General features: G+C 40.6%; 1 protein-coding gene across 3 annotated transcripts in view; it reads left to right on the top strand.

The window, feature by feature from the left end:
* Positions 1–15,660: 15,660 nt before the first annotated feature.
* ctnna2 (catenin (cadherin-associated protein), alpha 2) overlaps positions 15,661–18,393 on the top strand; it is a 1,078,855-nt gene continuing 1,076,122 nt past the window's right edge. For 2 of the 3 annotated variants that reach the window (XM_052033367.1, XM_052033351.1), the window contains exon 1: positions 15,661–16,106. The gene's annotated coding sequence lies outside the window, so the exon portion shown is untranslated. Of the gene's footprint in view, positions 16,195–18,393 lie in introns of all 3 variants that reach the window. The other variant, XM_052033359.1, reaches the window with a different exon arrangement.

Raw genomic sequence — 18,393 nt, 5'->3', positions numbered from 1 at the left:
TTTCACAGCAAATAAGTCAGTGATAATAAATCTGATTCTGATTCATTTGTAAAGGGACAAAGAAAGTTAACGTTTCAAGACATTGACATTTTGTCAGAACTGGAAAACTTTTCAAAAATAACAGTGGGAATAGAGACAGAGAGAGTGGGTGGAGGAATGAATGAAGGGCAAAGTTTTCAATAAAAGCAAAAATGAGCTGCTGGAGGAACTCAATGGGTCAGGCAGCACCTGTGGGGGGAATTGGTCAGTCAAGGTTTCGGGTCAAGACCCTTCATCTGGTTTTGTAATGGAATGTAAACCAGAATCAATCAAATGGCAAAAGGGGGATGGCATAAGTCAAAAGGGCATGCTAATTAGACAAAAGAAAATACAAAAGTTGGGTATGGAGGTGATGTAAAAAAAGCAGCAGAACTATTTATAACAACTTGCTGCATGAGTAAATGGAAGCAGCAGTACTTATCTAAAGTTATTGAATTCAGTGTTGAAACCATGCCACAAAGTGCCTGATCAAAAGATGACATCTTGCTGTTTGATCTTAACGATGTGAGGGTTTTACCAAGTGCATACCCAGACCTACATTCAGATCTTTTAAGAGGTAAAGTTGAGAGAATTAAAATGGAAAATGACCAGAAGCTACGGATCATGCACATTGACTGAAATGGAGGAGTCCAGCAAAGCCATTGATCTTCCCATGTAGATATTGTACATTACATTAGTGGGTGGCAGGGTGGTGCAACCATTAGCAATGCTGTTTCACTGCCCCAGGGACCCTCATTTAATCCTGACTTTAGGTGCTGACTGTGTGAAGTCTTTCTTCTCTCTCCACTACTGTGTGGATTTATGCTGGGTGCTCCATTTTCCTCCCACATCCACAGTAGGTTAATTGGCAAATGTAAATCACCTATTGAAGCAGCCAATTAGCAAAAGAATCAACAGGGACCAGATGGCATGTGAGAGAGAATAGGTTCCAGGGCTACAGTGAAATGAAAAACTTGGGAATGGAACTGATGGAATTGCTCAGCTGTGTCCAAACAAAAGGACCCAATAGGCAGAAAAACTTCCTGTGCTGTAATAAGTAATTTGCTGTTTTACCTGGAAGAATAGTTTGTGGTCCTGAATGACAAGAATGGAAAAGCCAAAAGGCAGAAATTGGATCCAATAAAAGCTTGGCCTGGAATTTGGAGAAATGCTGTTCACTGTTCATAATACCCAAGGCTGCCCATGGTATCTTTGTGGGCATTTGAAATCCCGATCAACACATGAGCCTCACAGTCCCGTGGTTATCTTGCAGGTAACTAGTCTAACTTCACACACTTAAATGTAATTTAATGTTCATTTTCTCAATGATGCTGCCTCTGAGTTGCAGGATAATTTGGACAATTTCCTGATTTCTTCATTTAACTGTACTTGGGTAGATACTGGAAATTACTCTCTGATCTGCTTCATTCAAAATCATGACCTACTTCTTTTGGCTGTTGTTAGAAAAGTTCTCAATGGAGAGTCCCTTGATACCTTTTCACTAATGATGCCACAACTTTTGGAAACATGGAATAGATTTAGAACAAAGGGAAGCAGATCAATGGGAATTTGGTCATATATCATATACACAGGAATTTCTATTGGGTTTTTACTGACCTGATGGAAGCAGATTTATAATGTGGAAACTGCTGTCCAATCTTGGATTTCTGTAGATGTATGTTTAAATAGGTTAGCAACTAATGAGGCCAGCCTTACCAGAATATATGCTGATGGTATTCTTTGTAAACCATTCATTATCTGCAGTAGTTTCAGAGAGGTCTGTGTTAATAGCAAGGAATTCATTTGCCCAATTTTTATCTTACCATTAAATGTAAGAAAACAGAAGTTAGGTAAATGGTATATATAATCACATAACACATTGATAATATGAAAATATTTTATTATTAATTTTGAGATACTGATTTGAAATGGGAAGAAAACTGAATAGTCATTAGATAATCCAATAAAAACACAGCTCTGCAGAGAAGAATATTCATCTCAGGTAAATTATGACAAACCTCCCAAATGTATCTGGATCACCTGAGGGGTTGGTGAAGGCATAAACTCTCACATTTAAGAACCATCTAAATGAGCACTCAAATTGGCAATAGGAGACTACAGGCCAAGTCCAGGAAAGTGGGATTAGTATATTTGGGTACTCAATGGTCAGCATATGGGCCAAAGGATCTGTTTCTGTGCTTTATGACTCTATGATTGAACTACTTACCATATTGACATAAATTACAGCAGCAGATTTAGTGTGTGACTTTCAGTGCCAAAGTGGACAACTTGCAGTATTGACACACAAGAGACTGCAGATGCTGAAATCTGGAGCAACACACAAAACGCTGGAGGAACTCAATGGGTCAGGCAGCATCTATACAGGGAAATAATCAATGTTTCAGGTCAAGACCCTTCATCTGGAGTCCAAGTACTAAGGGTTGCAGTTTTTGGTAATAGATACAAGGAGAGTGTGCAAAAATTATCATTTTACTCAGACAGCAGTTATAATTTACCTCCCTCCTTTTTCATCAATCCTTTCAGATAGAAGATGGGTTTCTTTCTCTCCTGTTCTGTGAGTTATCAGTTGGCTGATGAGTCCTACATAGAATGCAGTCTCTGTCACAGTGGAGACTAGGGATACTCAATGCCTTTCCAGGTGTACCTCCTCCATTTTGTGTAGTCATAGCCCGGATTTCCATGATTTGGTGAGGAAGCTACAGCTTATGAAGAAACTGTAAGGTTGGTGGAAACTGTAAGGATAAATTAATGTCTTCAAAACAATGAATATGCAAGAAAGAGAAAATAATTTTCAGGACAATGAGGAAAGAGTGGGGAAATGAGACTGATGCTATTCCTTTACCAGCAGTTACCAGAGACTTGACAGATTGAATGGCTTTAGTGTCAGAACAGTTTAGAGAGACCATTAATTTAAAATGACATATTAAACTGATGATTATTCAGATTTTCAAGGCTATCCAGTTCCTGTTAATAGAATTGTAAAACTGTGAACCAAATGAACAGGTGAAGCTGGATATTGTATGCAAAAACTAAAATATAATCATAACAACTAACTAGTTCTGTTCAATATGATTTCAGAAAAAAAACTAAGACTAGAAATTTGCTTGTGCTCCACTCATATAGATCTTGTTCAAATGTGTAAATGGACATCTTTTAATTGAACCAATTGGGGTAACGCTGATATAATTAAAAAAAAACACAGGTTTAATTTGTAGCATAAAACTAGAAAATACTTCAATAATAAACTGCAATATTATCAGTGGGTAACTGCTATTCAATACCCAACAGCAACTGCTTGTCATGGAAAGAACCAGCATGTCTAGTGAAGAAGTGGGGACAGAACACAAGCAGCTCCAAGTTATTCCCTGGCATGAATGCTGTCAAAATAAATCTAAATTAGGGATTAATGAGTCATTATTTATTTAATTGAATAATAAGTAAATCAAATGAATAAATAAAAATCTCTGGAGAGATACAATGTATAAGATGATTTTTTAAAATGTCTTCAGGTATTTAACTTCAAAGACTAATAGTGAGGAAAACTATGGGGTTCATGGTTGAAAAGGTTAAACTTGCCAATTTTTTCTTCCTTCCTTCATCACACTCATTTATCCAAAAGTACTGTTCCAAGAGTGCATGTAGATCAACGATTAGCCATTCTTCATGTGAGAGCCTCGGCAATGACTATACAAAAGATATCTCTTGGCGAGGGACATTAGGGCAACTACGTCTTTTTCTCTTGCACAATCTGGTGAGAGTATCTTGGAATCTTAAAGTGGTACAGTGCAGACAATGGTTACTCAACCCACTATGCCTGAAATAATTTTTTTAAAAGAACTATCCAATTAACCCTACTCCTTTTAAAACAAACAAGAAAGAAATGACAGAAGCTGGAAATCTGGAATAAGGGAGAATGCTGGAAATACTCAGCAGGTCAGGTATAACATTTCAAATCATTGACCAGAATCTTCTCCTTTTTGGGTAATTCTCATGGACTCTTCATCACTGATGCTGAAGCTGACAGCTCATCATTCCAGTCGTGACAGAACAGAGTGATGTGAAAGAGGTGGGGGGAGTTGCATTACTAATGAGGGAGCATGTCATGGCTGCACTAAGAGAGGGCTTCTTGGAGGACTCACTTAGTGAGGCCATATGAATAGAACTCAGGAATAAGAAAGGCATAATTACTGTGATGGGGTTATACTATAGTATAGTATAGTGTCTCCTAATAGACAGTGAGAGTGAGAGGAACAGGTATGCAGGCTGATCATGGAAAGATGCAAAAATGACAGGGTTATTATAGTGGGTGATTTTAACTTCACCAATATTGACAGGGCTCCCTCAGTGCCAGGAGCTTAGATGGGACAGAATTTGTTAGGTGCATCCAGGAGGTTTCTTGAAACAATATGCAGATAGTCCAACTAGGAATGGGGCTGTACTAGACCTTATATTAACGAATTAGCCTGGCTAAAAATTCAGAGGAGAAGCTTTCTGGGAACAGTGACCATAATTTCATAAATTTTAACATAGTTATGGATAAGGATAAGACTGGCCATCGGGTTAAAGTGCTAAATTGAGGAAAGGCTAATTACAATAGTAAAAGGCAGGACCTGGAGAAAGTAGGTTGGGAGTGGCTGTTTGAAGATAAATTGCATCTGAAATTGGGAGTCTTTTAAAGGCCAGTTGATTAGAGTTCAGAACTAGCACGTTCCTGTGAGGATGAATGACAAGGATGGTAAGGTTCAGTCAGGAACCATGGATGATAAGAGATATTGTAACAGGAGACACAAGAAATTCTGTAGATGCTGGAATCTGGAGCAATACACAAAAAGTGCTGGAGGAACTCAGCAGGCCAGGCAGCATCAATGGAGGGAAATAAAAAAACGATGTTTTGGGCTGAGACCCTTCATCGAAACAGGCACAGTAGATGGGCAGCACAGTAGTGTAGCGATTAGCATAACACTATTACAGCGCCAGCGACCCAGGTACAATTCCGGCTGCTGTCTGTAAGGAGTTTGTACATTCTCCCCGTGTTTGTGTGTGTTCCCCCGGGTGCTCCGGTTTTTTCCCACATTCCAAAGATATACACGTTAGGAAGTTGTGGGCATGCTATGTGGGTGTTGGAAGCATGGTGACACTTGCGGGCTGCCCCCAGAACACTCTACACAAAATCTGCATTTCACTGTGGGTTTCGATGTACATGTGACTAACAAAGATAACTTATTTTATCAGGACTGGAAAGGAACAGGGCAGAAGCCAGAATAAGAAGGTGGGGGGAGGGGGAGAAGCACATGCAGGCAGGTGATAGGTGAGTTCAGGCAATAGGTGAGTCCAGGTAAGAAGGGGAAGGGAGGTGGGTGGGGGAGGGGGGTAAGAGATACTGTAAATTTAGTCAAAATCATATGTAAGGTTTAGCAAAAGGGAACATCCATTCAAGGACAAAACAGGAAATTTATATATGGAGCCAGAGGAAGGAGATGAGTATTTTACATTGGTATTCACCAAGGAGAAGAATATGAATGACTGAGATCAGGGAGGAGTATGTTGATATTCTAGGGCATGTCCACACTAAATAGGAGGAGGTGTTGGTTGTCTTTGATAAGTGCCCAGGGCCTAATGAGATCTATCGCAGGACACTGAAGGAAGCAAGGTCTTGACAGAGATCTTTGTATCCTCTTTAGCCATGGATAAGGTTCCAGAAGACTGCAGAACAATCAATGTTGTTCCATTGTTTAAAAAGGGCAACAGGAATAAACCCGGAACGTATAGGCTGTGAGCCTTATGTTAGTGGTTGGGAAATTATTGGAGAAGATTCTTAAATACAGTGTCTACTCATATTTGGAAAAGCATGGACTTATCAGGGATATTCAGCATGGCTTTGTGCGAGGGAGGTCCTGTCTCACAAATTTGATTGAGTTTTTGAGGAAGTGATGATGGTGATTGATGAGTGTAGGGCAGTGGCTTTTGTCTGCATGGATTTTTGTAAAGTATTTTATAAGGTCCCTCATGGTAGGCTGATCCAGAAGATTAAATCACATGTGAGTTGATACATTGGATCCAAGATTGGCTTGGTCATAGAAGACAAAGGCTTGTGGTAGAAGGATGTCTTTCTGATTGGAGGTCTGCCACCAGTGATGTTCCACAAGAATCAGTACTGGGACCTCTGTTGTTTGTAATATATATTAATAATTTGGATGAAAATGTAGGGGGTTTGATTTGTAAGTTTTCAGATGACATGAAAATTGGTAGACTTGTGGATACTGAGGAAGGTTGTCAAAGGATTCAGCAGGATATGGGCCAGTTGGAAATTTAGGCAGAGTAATGGCAGATGGAGATCAATCCGGACAAGTGTGGGGTGATGCATTTTGGGAGGCATGAAGATGGTGATAGCAATACCCTTAGGAACATTGATGTGCAGAGAGATCTTCAGTTGGAAGTACATAGCTCCTGAAAGTCACAACACTAGTGGATAGGGTGGTAAAGAAAGCATGTGACATACTTGCCTTCATCGGTCAGGACATTATGAAAGTTAGAATGTCATGCTGCAGCTGGATAAAACTTCAGTTAGGCAACATTTGGAGCATTGTGCGCAGTTCTAGTCATCACACTATAGGAAAGAAATGGTGGCTTTGGAGAGGATCCAGAAAAGGTTAACCAGGATATTGCTTGGATTAGAGAATATTAGCTAAAAGGAGAGTTTGGACAAACTTGGACTGTTTTCTCTGGAGTGTCAGAAGCTGAGGGGCAACCTGATAGAAGTACATAGAATTATGAGAGGTGTCAGTAGGGTAGATAGTCAAAGAAATGTTCCCAGGGTGGAAATGTCAAATACCAGATGGCATAGCTTTAACATGAGATGAGGAAAGTTTAAAGGATTTTTGTGAGGTAAGTTTTTTGACACAGAGAATGGTAAGTGCCTGGAATGCCCTACCAGGGGAGGTAGTAGAAGCAAATGTGATGGTGACATTTGAAAGGCACTTGGACAGCCATGTGAATAGGCAGGGAGAAGATAGATACAGACTATGTCAGGCAGATGGCATTAGATTATATTAGCCTCATGGTTGGCACAGTCATGCTGGGCTGAAGTGCCTGTTCCTATGCTGTAGCTACTACATTCTCTGTTCTATGAGGCTAACTATGCTTCCCGGACCTAAGTAAGCTAAGACAGTGCACAACTCAACATGTTTTGAATAGGCTCCAGAACTGGTTTGCTCTGACCCTAACAAGAACTTTCTATTACTGATATATGCTGCTCTTTAATTTGATATTGCAGTTTTAAATGTTTATTGTCACGGTAATATAAAAGTACTTTTGCTTTCTTCAGTTTGTCATCTGGAATCATCTTCTGTACATGTACTTGGGCCCTACAAAGCCATTATTCTAAGTATTATCAGGCAAAAAGTGAAGAACAATGAAATCACTGACAATCAGCATTACTCAGTGCAAGACTCAAGATTCAGGAAAAATTTTCACGTGTGTTTTGTGAAATAATCTTTGCAGGTGGCTGGATCCCAGTCAATTTGGATCACATGTCAAAACATGAGGGTAACGTGGGAAAAGTGAGCCCAAAGAGGTCATAAAATAGAACCCAAGAGAGAAGCAAGGCCAATTATTACATAGATATATTTAACCATAGAACCATAGAACAGTACAGCACAATACAGGCCCTTCGGCCCACCATGTTGTCTAAACCACACCTAAGACTATCTAACCCCTTCCGCCCACATATTCCGCTATTTTAAATTCCTCCATATGCTTATCTAACAATCTCTTGAATTTGACCAACGTACCTGCCTCCACCACTACCCCAGGCAGTGCATTCCACGCCCCAACCACTCTCTGGGTAAAAAACCTCCCTCTGATATCTCCCTTGAACTTCCCACCCATTACTTTAAAGCCATGCCATTATGGGAGTTAAATTGGATCATCAAATCACTTCCTAAGGCTCCAATATGGAATCCACCTTGGTGGCCAGGAATGCACCATATTATTCACCATACTGGATAGAAACTGATAAAAGATCCCTTTTCCCCTGCCTGAAACAGACATTCAGAGCTGTCCACATGCGTATGAGGACCTTAATTCCAGCTTCAATTCTTTGCTGCAATATTTGATGGCATTTAAGTAGTCAGTGATATCATTGGCTGTCTTACGGTAAACCAAATCTAAACATCAATATCTCCATATTCATTATCCCTCTTGTCATTACTCTAGGTTTCCAAATTCCTGACCTCTGACCCTACCACACCCCACAGCTCTGACCACTGTACCCCAAGGCATCCTTCATTTCTCTGAATAAAATCAAAGGTCTCATAATCCTCAATATTTTTGCTTCAATCCATGTCCAATCCATCATAACTGTGAGTCGATTAGAAATATTGTAAAGTTACTGGGTTAAGTTATATGGCTAAGTCCAGGAGTCAAATCTCATTCTGGAACTTTTTCAGGTAGGGGTGCCAGTGTGACAAACCGATCAAGCTGACATCATATGCCATCTGTGGATACTTTATGAGCAATATAAGAGAACATAAGAACTTAAGAAATATGAGCTGGAATTGACCAGTTGAACCCTTTGGGCCTGCTCCATCATTCATCGAGATCATGGCTGATATACCTCAGCACGATTTCCCTGCAATATTCCTACATCACTTGATTTCCTTAATAACCAGAAATATAGTACTGTTTTGAATGAATAGTGAACAGCTCCACAGCTCTCTGGCGTAGAGTATTTCAAAGATTCACCACCCTCTGCATAAGAAGTTTCTTCTTACCTCAGTCATAAACAGCCTTTATTCTGAGACTGTGGTTCTAGACTCCTGAGACTGATAAAACATTTTCCCTACATCCAGCCTTTCAAGCCCTGGCTGAATTTTGTAAGTTTCAATAACAGCTCCTCTCATTCTTCTAAACTCTAGTGAATACAGCCCAAGATAATTCAATTCCTTCTCAATCGGCAAACCAATCATCTCTGGAACCAGTCTCGTGAATCTTTGCTGCACTCCCTTGATGGCAAGTACATCGATTAATAGGTAAGGACACCAAAACAGTAAGAATGCCCCAAAGGCGGTCTTATCATGCTCCTGTACATTTTTAGTAAGACTTCTTTACTCCTGTATTCAAATCTGCTTGAAATTAAAGAGAAACATACTATGATGCTGGAGGAACTCAGCAGGCTTGGCAGCATCCATGGAGAAAGGCTAGTTGACCGCCTGCCTTTCTCCACGGATGCTGCCTGGCCTGCTGAGTTCCTCCAGCATCATCGTGTTTTACCTTCTGCTTGAAATTAAGGTTAACATAAGATAAGATTTCTTTATTAGTCACATGTACATCGAAACATACAGTGAAATACATCTTTTTGTGTGGTGTTCTGGGGGCAGCTCGCAAGTGTCGCCACGCTTCCGGCACCAACATAGCATGCCCACAACTTCCTAACCCGTACATCTTTGGAATGTAGACCCAGAGGAAACGCACGCAGACACGGGGTGAACGCACAAACTCCTTACAATTTGCCTTCCGAATCATTTGTTGCACCTGCAGATTGGTTTTCCATGACTTGGGTACGAGCATCTCTCGGACCCTTTGAACATCAACACCACCCAGTCTCTCATTATTTAAAAAATCCTGTTTTTTTTATTTTATGCGCTAATATGGATGACCCCACATTTCCCCACATACAGTAATATTCCATTTACTATGTTCTTGTCAACTCACAATTTGTCTATATCTCATTGATGCATCTTTACAATCTACTCCATATTCACAATCCCACCTAGGTTTATATCATTAGCCAAAATGGAAATACAGTTTTGTTCCTTCACCAAATAATTTCTATAGATTGTGATTAGCTGGGGGCCAGTGGTACCCAACTAGCTTCAGCCTGCCAATCTAAGAAGGGTCCATTTATTCCATGGCTGACAAGAGAAACTATAGGTAGTATTAAATTAAAGAGAATACCAAATCAAAGAAAGGAGTCTATAAAGTTGCCAAAAAAGGCTATAGGGCTGAGAAATGGGAGCATTTTAGAACTCATCAAAGGAGGACCAAGAAATAAATAAAAAGGAAGACAGAATATGAGAGTCAACTGGTAAGAAACTTCAAAAAAGATTGTAAGAGCTTCAGAAAGTATATAAAAAGAAAAGTGAGGACAAATATTGGTTCTTTCTAAACAGAGATGGTATTGGTATTGGTTTATTATTGTCACTTGTACCAAGGTACAGTGAAAAACTTGCTTTGCATACCGATCGTACAGGTCAATTCATTACACAGTGCAGTTACAATAAGTTAGTACAGGGTGCATTGAGGTAGTACAGGTAAAACAATAACAGTACAAAGTGTCACAGCTACAGAGAAAGTGCAGTGCAGGTAGACAATAAGGTGCAAGGTCACAACAAGGTCAGAGGTCAGAGTCCATCTCATCATATAATGGAACCGTTCAATAGTCGTATCACAGTGGGATAGAAGCTGTCCTTGAGCCTGGTGGTAGTCTATAAAGGGGAATGAGGAAAATGAAGAGGAATTAAATAACTACTTTGTATCTGATATCACAAAAAGTCAGCCAGAAGTTAAGAGAACCAAAGATCCAGTCAGGATGAAGAACTGACAGAAATAAGCATGTCAAAAAGCAGTACTAAAGAGATAAAAGAGACCGTGGATGCTGGAATCTGGAGCAAAAATAGAATCAGAATCAGATTCATTATCACTGACTTATTTGATGTGAAATTTGTTGTTTTGCAACAACAGTGCAGTGCAAAGACATAAAATTACTATAAATTACAAAAATATATAAATAGTGCAAAAAAACGGAATAAAGAGGTAGTGTTCATGGGTTCATAGACCATTCAGAAATCTGATGGTGGAGGGGAAGAAGTTGTTTCCGAATCGTTGAGTGTGGGTCTTCAGGCTCCTGTATCTCCTTCCCGATGGTAGTAATGAGAAGAGCGCATGCATCAGATGGTGAGCGTCCTTAGTGATGGCTGCCACCTTCTTGAGGCACTGCCTCTTGAAGATGTCCTCGATGGTGGGGAGGGTTCTGCCCATGATGGAGCTGGCTGAGTCTACAACCCTCTGCAGCCTCTTGCGATTCGGTGCATCGGAGCCTCCATACCAGGCTGTGATGCAATCAGTCAGAATGCTCTCCACTGTATATCTGTAGAAACTTGTAAGAGTCTTTGGTGACATACCAAAAAATAAACTGCAGGAAGAACTCAGCTGGTCAAGCAGCATCCCTGGAGGCAAAGGGATGGTTGATGTTTCATATTGAGACCCCGCATCAGGACCCTGCTCGACCCAAAACATTAACCATCCCTTTCCCTCCACAAATGCTGCCTGATCCAGCACAAATGAAAGAGTTATCTGAATATCTGACCTTTTCAAACATTACTTCAACAAACACCATAATTGTAAGTATATAGTTAGGTTATCTTTCTGTTCATCACAAGATACCCATACTTTTCCAAGCTCCTTTCTTAAATACCACCCTCCTTTTACAAAGTTGATTGTTCAGAACAATCATAATCATAATCAGGTTTATTATCACTGACATACGTCGTGAAATTTGTTGTTTTGCAGCAGCAGTACTGTACAAGTCATAAAAATTACAACAAAAAATACTTGAATTGCCTTCAATTGTCTCTGTTGCTTCCAGACTATTTTTTTCTCCAATTCATTTCCCAACTGTATTCCTGCTAAATTCCGCTAAAACTCAAAGATTTAATCACTAATTGTAGCATTCTATATCTCTTTCTCATCCACCTTCTGCTTTTCAGAGTGCTTAAGGATATTTGTGGTGTCCCAGATCCTACCGCTTGATGTCAGCTGCAACAAACTACAAACATAGACACAACTGATAGTGGGCAAAATGAACTTGATCACAGTGAAAATGCAGTGATTGCCTTATACAAAAATTTAAATTGTGGGACTACAGAAGCTTTACTTTTTTCCTTACTTTACAATAGCACTGCATTTCAAAAGCAATTAATTATAAAGGGCATGGAGGATGTGAAAGGAGATATGTAAATGCAAGCTATTTCTTCCCTAAGGACTGAATTCAAAGATTCTATTCAATTTTCACTGAAAGATGTAAATCAGTGGTCTAGCTTTGTAATTAAAAATGTTGAAAAAGGAACAGGGAAACCCATGGAAACATTAGGACTTGAATATATATTTTAACAAGGGGGAATCAAAGAACCTAATGTCTTGAAAAGGAAATTGAACAATGAACCAAACCTAAGTCTGTGCTTAACAGTTGTGGATCATGAGCATAAAGATATCAACACACCGTCTGATGGCCTCAAAGGAAGGCAAAAGAGGTGGGAACAAGGAGAAAGGAGGTAGCCATTTAAACCCCCGAGTCTGAGCTGCCATTCGATAAGACCTGTGATCTAACTCTATACATCCAGCTATTTCCCCAAATGCTTTTGGCAATCATAAAAATCTACCAATCTTAGACTTAACATTGTAATAAACTAAGGACATAGCCTCTAGTTACAGTAAATCACCAACCGTTCAAGACTGTAATGATGAGGAATTTCCTTTTTCAAAGGGTTGCAAATCTTTGGAATCTTTATCAAGAGATCTGTAAATGCTGAGTCATTCAGGATATTAAGACTCAGATTTTTGGAAGAGTGTGAAAGGTTATGGAGATTGTGCAGGACAGTGAAATTCAGACAAAGATCACATCAGTCTTGACCTTATTATGGGACTTGAGGATGACAGAAGAACATAAGAAATAAGAGTGGTGACCGGTGGTGTACCACAGGGATTGGTGCTGGAACCTTATTATTTGTAATATATATTTACAACTTGGATGTGAATGTGGGAAGTATGTTCAGTAAGTTGTGGATGCCATGAAAGTTGATGGTGTTGTAGATAGCCAGGAAGGTTGTCTAAGGCTACAGCAGAATAGAGATTAGATGGAAAGTTGGGTGGAGCGTTGGCAGCTGGAGTTTAATCCTGAAACGTCCAAGGTGCTGCACTATGGGAAGTTAAATAAGGTTGTACAGTAAATGATAGGATGCTAAACAATGTCAAGAAGCAGAGGGATCTTGTGGTTCATGTCCATTCTTTCCTGAAAGTGGTAACTTTTACAAAGTACGGGTTAAACCACAATTGGAATATTGTGTGCAGTTCTGGTTGCCACATTATAGGAAGGATGTAGTTATGCTGGAGAGAGTGCAGAGGAAATGCACCAGTACATTGCCTGGATTGGAGGACTTTAGTTATGGGGAAAGATTGGATTGGCTGGACTTGTTTTTTCTGGAGTGAAGAAGGATGAGAGGTGACCTGAAACAGGTATATAAAATTATAAGAGGCACAGATAGAATAGATTGTCAGAATCTTTGTCCCATGATAGGGGTATCAAAAATAAATGGGCATAGATTTAAGGTGAGGGGAAGGAGATTTAAAGTGAATTTGAGGGCAAAGTTTTCTACACAAAGAGTGGTTGACATTTGGAACTCATGGTAGAAGAGGTCATAGTCATAGAGTCATACAGCACAGAAACAGGCCCTTCGGCCCAACTCATTCATGCCAACCAAGATGTCTATCTAAGCTAGTCCCATTTCCCCGTGTTTGGCCCATATCCCTATAAACCTTTCTCATCCATTTATCTGTCCAATGTCTTTTAAATGTTGTTATTGTATCTGCCTGAACCACCTCCTCTGGTAGCTCATTCCATATACGTATCAGTCTCTGTGTGAAGAAGTTGCCCCTCAGGTCCCTTTTAAAACTTTTCCCTCTCACCATAAACCTATGTCCTCTAGTTTTTGATTTCCTTTCCCTGGGAAAAAAGACTGTGTGCATTCACCTTATCTATGCGCCCTCATGATTTTATACTGTACACCTCCATATAGGTCACCCTTTCGTCTCCCACACTCCAAGTCCTAGCTTGCCAAATCTCTCCCTATAACTCAGGCCTCAAGTCCTAGCAACATTCTCGTAAATCTTCTTTGCACTCTTTCTAGCTTAATGATGTCTTTCCTATAACATGGTAACCAAAACTGTACACAATACTCCAGATGTGTCCTCATGAGCATTGTGTACAACTGCAACGTAACATCCCAGCTTCTTTACTCATTGCCCTGACTGATGAAGGTCAGTGTGCCAAATGCTTTCTTCCCCACCTTGTCTACCTGTGTCACCACTTTTAGGGAACTATGTACTGATACTCCCAGGGCCCTACCATTCAGCGTGAAAGTCCTACCCTGGTTTGACTTCCCAAAATGCAACATCTTGCAGTTATCTGAATTGAACACCATTTGCCATTCCTTGGCTCACTTACCTAGCTGATTAAGATCCCCTTATAGATGGGCAAAAAGGTTTGTATGTACTTGGTGAGCCAAATGACTCATATCTGTGCTATTCAACTCTATGGCTCTAGATGCAGGAGTAGGCCATTCAGTTCCTCATGCCTGCTTCACCATTCAATCAGATCATAATTGAACTTTGACCTCAGCTACACTTTCCTGCACTAACCCCAGCTCCCTTGACACCAAAAATTCCATAGATCTCTGTCTTGAACATACTCTGCAGTTGAACATCCACATCCCTCTTGGGTAGAGAATTCTGCTATGTGAAGAAATTTCTTCTCTTTGTCCTGAATTGCTGACTTCTTATTTAGAGTCTGTGATCCCTGGTTCCCAGCCAGGGGAAACACCAACTCTGCATCTCCCCTGTCAAGTTTCGTAACGATTTTGAAATAAAAACAGAAAATGCTGGAAACACTCAGTGGGTTAGTCAACATCTGTGGAAAGGGAAACAGAGTTAGCATTTCAAGTCTGAGACCCTGCATAAGAACAAGGGTCTTGGTTCTGTAACATTAACTATGTTTCTCTTCCTATGGATGCTGCTTGACCAGCTGAGTTTTTCCAACATTTATATTTATTACTTCAGATTTCCAGCATCTGCAGTTTTTTAAAAAAAATTCCCTTCAATAATTTTGTGTTCTCCCCCTATTCTTGATGCCAACTAAAACAGCTGAAGTTTGTGGAATCACAGTCAATTGTTTGCATCAGTTTGGATAGGTACATGGATGGGGGGGGGGGGGGGGGGGAGGTTTGGAGGGATATGGTCCAGGTGCAGGTAGATAGGACCAGGCAGAAGATCAGGTCGGCATGGACTAGATGGGCCAATGGGCCTGTTTCTGTGTTGTAGTACTCTATGACTCTAACTACAGTAGAGCCCATCACATCTTACTCATGCAAGGATGAAAGGGAGTTTGCAATGCCCACCACTTTCTCTGCCTACATCCCCCAACTTCACTCCTGAAAACCTGCCTTTTTAATCTTGCATTATGCCCGCTTAATCCCCAGTCCAACTGGTGTAGGATTTCTCCATCTGTCCCCTTTCAAAGCCTTGGAAAGCTTTCATCATCAGGGCGCCCTTGGGCCGTTAGGCAGGGAACAAACCATTATCCTTCCGCCGTCGCCCATCAGGCGCGGACTGGCGAGCGCGCGCCACCCTCGCGCGGAGCAGCGGACGGCGGCGATTGGCTGGAAGTGCGGTGGGAGAAGGGGAGAGCTCGCGGCGGAGGCTCGAGCCGCGAGCGCGCAGGACGCTCTGATTGGTCGCCGGGGCGGTTGGCAGGCGGGGCCGGCTCACTATTTGGCAGCGGCGGGCCCGGTGAAGGGAAAGAGGAGAGGGCGGGCGTTGCTTTCTTTGCTTCCTTCCTTCCACTACCCTCACGGGGTAGGCGGAGTGACAGCATTGCTGCAAATTCGCATTCGGCGGCGGTGTGGTTAAAAAAAAAGGAGGAGGGGGAAAGAGTTTGAGGAGGTTAAAAAAAAACCTAGACAGCGACATCTTTCTTGTCCTGTGGTGGTGGTTGTGATTGCCGAGCGACGGCGGCAGGCAGCAGCTGTGAGCTTCGCATCATTATTGTCAGCAGCAGCAGCAGCAGCAGCACCGCCGCCACCCTCCCTCTCTCCATCACCATAGACACCAGCAGCCACACTGAGAGAGAGAGACTTGAGAGGAACGATCCAAACCACAGGCAACAATCACTGAAAGGAAAACACAACTGCTGTACTCCACCCCCTCCCCCCCTAAAAAAAGAGACAAGAAATCGGCAGGTGCGTAGCGGAGTTCATTTGCAGATTATCATTTTGACAGTCTTTTGTGTGCGCCCATGCACTGGATGTTGCAGCTTTTTTATATCGGGTAATTCAAATCTTAAACGTGGCCTTTATTAATTTATTTTCAATAAAAAGTCGGAATTAATAGTGCATTTCCTGAAAGTGCATTTGTGGGCAAGCTTAATTTTATAATATGTTGTTAAAAATATTTATTAACTATACAGTGATGGATTTAACTCCCTTTAAAGCATTGACTGATGAGATTTTCTTAGATGTACTGTTGGAAAAGTGTTAGCTATTTCCAGAGCTTGCCCCCCTTCCCCACCGCACACGTTCTTCTCTAAGCCGCATAACATTTCCTAAGGGGTTGTAATGCTTTTTTATTTTTTTAAATGAAAAATGAAAACCTATATTTTGTTTTGAATGAAGGCAACATTTTAGTCTTCGTTCAATGAGTGCTAGCTTGGGCCTTCAGGAGTATTACAGGCCGCGGCGATTTTGCTAAAAAGGAATAATGAAATGTACAAAGGAAAATCCTTGCAAAGCCTGTTCGTTTTATTAGTTCGATTGCAGCTTTATAAGCTGATGGAGATGAGACATGTGCCCTCACGTTATCGGTTATTTCCATGCCCTCGTCCCTCACTCCTCTAGAAAATACTTACAATTTTGGTTTGTGGGGGATGCTCAATCTGCTGTTTTATTCTTGTAATCCACTCTTCATCTGTTACTGGTGACTTTTCACTGTGGGAAATTTCAGGTGGTGCATGGAATTCCTGATTTGTTTTAAATCTCGCTTATCCCTTCAAGTACATTTACTGTTATGTTTTAAATTGCTTCATTGCTTTCTCTGATTTTTGTAAACTTAGTTTAACATTTGTATTTGAAATAAGGTTTCTCTGCTCAAAAGTGAGAAATAATATTTTAATATGATAAGTGGTTGTGTTTTTAAACTGGACTAAGGAATTCTGAAACTAGAAAAATGTATAGAAGTGTTTTTGAGTTTGCAGCAAGGAAACTGCAGTAGTATCTATTGTACTTTTTCATGATTTGAATATTTGGATGCAGCTCTTCTCTGTCAGAAGACAGGTTTTGTTTACTGGCTGGTCATGGTTAATATTATGGTGCCAGTTTGTAAACATCACAAACAATATGCAATATCATATGTAATTTGCATTCTCACTTGACTATTGTCAGCACAGTAGTTAACTTTTCTAGGATGTCCTGGAAGTAATTCTACATATAGCTGGGATGAGGATCCAGATATTAGCCAATGGCTGAGTTTTTAACATCTAGACTGCTTGTGTTTCATTTTACAAATATTTAAACATGGACCTGTACACAAACTGACCCTACTGGCCTATGCTGTTGCTTGTGTTCTATATGACTTTTCTCTTGCCCTCTAACTCTTAAATTTACATTTCCCTGAAATTCCTCTGACCAATAGGCTTGTATTACGTTTTGTACTAATGGGTTCCATTTACTGTATAAAAGAAGTATTCACATAAATTTCTTATTAGGTATATTAGAGATCATCTAATACTTGAAACCATTGGTATTCCTCTTGGGTAGAAATATCTCTTTATTGTTTAGAGGTTAGTAAGCTTCTTGAGAAGGGACAGTGATGTAGTGGCTACATTATTGGACTTGAATTTGGAAGTCTGGACCTGTGACCTTTGGTAGGACTTTGGTTCAAGTCTCATAATGGTGACCATGAAACTACCTGAGAATGCACTTCATTCATTAATGGAGTAATGAATAATCAATATCCTGCTCACCAGTGTTCTTTTTGGTTTTGCCAGGAGCATTTGGTTTCATGCCTCATTATTCCTGGTGAGATGACACTTGACCTCAAGACAGCATTTGACTGAATATGGCATTGAGCCCTTGTCAAACTGAAGAGAATGGGAACTGAGGGAAAACTTGCCTCTGGCTGGATTTGCTTTTTTTTTTAACAAAGGTAGATATTTGTGGTTGTTAGAGGTCAGTCATCCCAACCCAGGACATTGCCACAGGAGTTCCTTGGATAGTAGCTTCATCAGTGACCTTCCTTCCATTATAAGTTCAGAAGTGGAGATATTTGCTAATAATAGCACCACTCTTCAGATCATTCACATAATGAGGTTTGGGAGGTGCTGCATTGGTGTGGTAGCCTATGTCTGCATTAGGCAAGACCTATACAATGTTTTTGAATATTTTTTGCATCACGTGGGAAGTAGTGAGCTTCTCGAAGAGATTAATTGCATACTCTTGACATTCTACACTACAATTGCTGACAAGCAATTAT

Source organism: Pristis pectinata, chromosome 2, assembly GCF_009764475.1.
Source record: "Pristis pectinata isolate sPriPec2 chromosome 2, sPriPec2.1.pri, whole genome shotgun sequence".
Classification (NCBI taxonomy): domain Eukaryota; kingdom Metazoa; phylum Chordata; class Chondrichthyes; order Rhinopristiformes; family Pristidae; genus Pristis; species Pristis pectinata.
Note: the sequence above shows the minus strand (reverse complement) of the source record. Positions and strands in the feature narration are given on the sequence as shown.